The sequence below is a fragment of the Neovison vison genome, chromosome 11, assembly GCF_020171115.1.
Source record: "Neovison vison isolate M4711 chromosome 11, ASM_NN_V1, whole genome shotgun sequence".
NCBI lineage: Eukaryota > Metazoa > Chordata > Mammalia > Carnivora > Mustelidae > Neogale > Neogale vison.
Window position 1 is genome coordinate 62,094,488 of NC_058101.1, and position 3,744 is coordinate 62,098,231.

A 3,744-nucleotide genomic window follows, 5' to 3' on the forward strand; every position below is an offset into this window, starting at 1 on the left:
TGTAGCTCAGAAGGCACAACTGACATAAATCAAGTGAGAAGAGAATTAGTAGGTCCTGCAAATTCACAAATAGCATAGTTTGTGTAGGAAAAATTCCACATCCGCTGGGGCAACTGCCAAGCTAAGAATGCTGCCCCCAAACCAGCTTCCATCATAATGCTCAACACCCTCACCCTAAGCAGCTGGCCAAAGACCGCATAAGAAGCCAGTATCTTTCGTCCTCCATGACATCAGGTAATACCAAGAAATCCCATGAACTTATTCCCCAGTATCCCTTTTCTAGGCAGTCCAAGCAGTTCCCTTGGACTGTGGCCCATCCCAGGCGCCATGGAGCTCTTGGAAACTTCATAGGAAGCAAACAAGATCTCCCTGCTTTTCCTGTTTAGAAACACTCTACTTGGGTGCCCCTGGGAGCACTGGACACCCTGGGAGCACTGGCTCATCTTCCCAAGGGTCTTTGACATTGCTTTGTGCTGGATAATTTCACCCCATAAGCAAACAGGAACGTGAGGCGCCAGAGAGGCCATTCCTAAGTCTTTTTACCCCATTTTCAACAAGTTACCATGATATCTATGGAACTCCCCAGTGTGGTCACTGACAACATCCAATTCCTTCCATTTATGGGTTAACATGGCAGTCTCCATTGCAACCTAGAACTGAGAAACTCTGTATACCAGTTTATCAACTCTCCAAATATATCTGGATGCAACATCATCCTATGCACACAGCTCCAGCAGCTGTGGGTGGCCCTTCCCAGCCATGAGCCTTGCCTCAAGGGCTCCTATACCCACCTGCAAGTCAGGATATTAGCTCCACAATTATGCCAGGCACCCAGGTTTGTTTTTACTTTTTCATGTGTTATGTTAGTCACCACATCGTACATCATTAGTTTTTGATGTAGTTTTCCAAAATTCATTGTTTACATATAATACTTGGCACCCAGGTTTTAAAATAAGATTGCTCCTCAAAAGTTCTAGGACATGTTTGCTGTATAGGACCTGACAAGGACACAGCTTGGCACTGGCTCATACTTGGAGTCACGTCATGATTCCAGGGCCAGGACTGGGTAGATGTGATGGGAAGCACTTCCTAAGTGACTTACTGGGAGAAGCTGCTGGCACACTTCTGCCCACTTTGCCCAGTTCTCCCAGGATTGGATGCCTGATCCCTCCCTATCCTATACTGTCCAGATCCCAGTGCCTCCTTGCAGGAGAGGTTGGTGGCCCACTTAAGCTCTGTGCTCCTATGCAGAGATGGCCACTTCCCCACTTACCTATGTCTCCTTTAGATACCCTGTCATATCTGGGATTCCTAATTCATAGACTAGGGTTCCTGGCTAGTGGGGACACGCAGATACAGACTTTAAGAGCAGGTGTGCCAAACTAAAAGCCCTATGTGTGAGTAGCCTTCACATAAAGGAAGGTCACTTGGGGAAAAGTTGGTCAGGGAGAGGTTGCAGGACCCTGGACCATGAAAAGGTGAAACTAACCTTCTCTGAAGCCCTTAGAATGGAGGTTGTTTTTTAGAGGAGGCATTTGTTCTTACTACAGTTCTTTTGAATTTTATTTGACTTCAATTCTTACATTTCATTCAGTTTAGTTTAGTACTTCACTTTGAACCCACCACAACCTAATAGGATCTGGATTCCTATGGCCAGCCCATTTGTGTTATTCCTTATGGCTTCCCCAACCTCCTCCTGCCATTCAATATTCATCAAGTCACATTTGGAAGGCAAGACACCGAAAGTGAACAAACATTATCAGTAAGAAGGAAAGTTGGAAGAGCATCTACCCCCTTCAGGGCCAATATCATGTCTGTATCCAGGGTAACTTCATCCAGAGTGGGGGGTTTTTAATCTGACACTAGAGTTAGCATGTCAGGCTTCCTGTAGAGAAGTGGCCAAGGCTGCAGGACTAGAACTTAAGACTAGGGTAAAGTACCCTCATCTAGGTACTACCAGCACAGCAAAACTGCCAAAGAAGTCATGCCTGACCACCAAGTCCTCAAACCAATGCACATAGTCCCCTGTCTTCCATCTTAATGTCTTCTGTATAACCAGTTGAGTAGCTGCTGTGACCCAAACACCAGGATTCACACAGCCCACCTAATGGGATTATACAGGATGGGAAGCAGGCTTCCCTGGAGAGCATGATTTCAGATAGATGAATGCAATCTTCGTTGTGGTCTTGCAAAAATGTTTCTCAATGGTGAGGCAAACATGTTTAAGCCCCAACTGGGTTTATTAAAACTTCAGACTAAAAAATGCTGAGGGCATCCCTGCACTGATATTATGCTACCCTTTAGCAAGCCTGATTAACACAAGAGAGAGGCCTTCACTATAACTATTTAGCACACTTAATGCCTGGATTAGAGTTTCTTTCCTGTGAGAGCTGATTTTCCCCCCAAGGGATACAGGAAAATGCGAAGCTAACACAGAAAGGATTCTTCTCCATGGTGGAGAGCCGCATGCCTAAAGAGATAAGGATCATTCAAGGTGCTCCCACAGTTACTGCAAGTTTCTCCCCCAGGAAGCCCTCCCCTACATTCCTGGTGTTCCAGTGAGGAGTGCACACTGAAGGCTACTCACACTCAGGGTATTTCTCTCCATAACAGTTACACCTTGTCTCCTACAGGGTAAGGAAGCCCTGGAACCACATTTGCATTCATAGGGTCTTCTTAATCCAAGGAGGAGGAAAGTTGGTCTGCCTCATTGATCCTGAGATTCCATCTCCACAGCTGAAGCATCTCTGTATAGTGAGAAAGGCCCAGCAAGGCCCTACCTCTGGTGAATTTCCATGGCCATGTTCCCATAAGTGACACCAACTTAGCAGCAGCCCCCATGGACAAGCCAAGTCTTAAAAAGCCTGACCCAGACTGGAAACAAACGGTGTGGATACTGAAACAGACAGTAAGTTTGCTTGAACAGGATCTGGAGGCCACCCTTTGTCCACTCCCCAGCTACTCAGGACGGGGGACAGCATACCTAGAGATCCCAGCCCAGGGACACCAAGGCTTGAGGGTGGTTCCCCCAGCTCTGGCTCACAGAGCAGGCTCTTAGATTAGCTGGTCCTGTGTTACCAAGCAGGTTTCTCTGGCGAAGTTCCATGCTCAGGTCCAACTGAGTCTCTTTCACTAGGGTCAACCTACCAAGAGCTCAGTAGATACCACCCAGTAGCACTCCTGCTCCATTCCATGTCCTTTTGTACCTTAAGTCTGGCTTTTCCCACTGAAGATGGCCCTAAAGATATCAGAGACTTGGGTCAGTAGAAGAGCCAGCTGAGTTGTCTGGGCCACAAGTTCTGATGCTGTGTCCTGGCTTCCCCACCTCCTCAAGCCTCTTCAGATCCCAGCCAAGAAACTCTCTGCTCAAATTCTAAAGTCTGCTCAAAATGAGGGTGCAGACGAATGTGCTTTAATGCAGAACAGAAACCTTTTTCTCTGGCCCGGCTAGAGCCTTAGGCCTGAAGATTTCAGCCAAAGCCATGTTTGAAGCTCCAGCTGTTAGAAGACCCCACATGGCTGTGCAGGTTAAACCCAGTTGTAGCTATAGTTAAAGCTAATGTCACCCAACATAGTCACAGAGCAGTCCTGCTTATGCAGCCCACAGCTGCCAGGCATTCAAACAGAGAACATCAACACCTCTGTAGCCACACCAAGAAATTCATTCTTCCAAACCAGCCCTAAGTGTCAACCTGACAAAGATCATGCACTTTGCAAGAAATAAGTCCTATATTAAACTGGTGT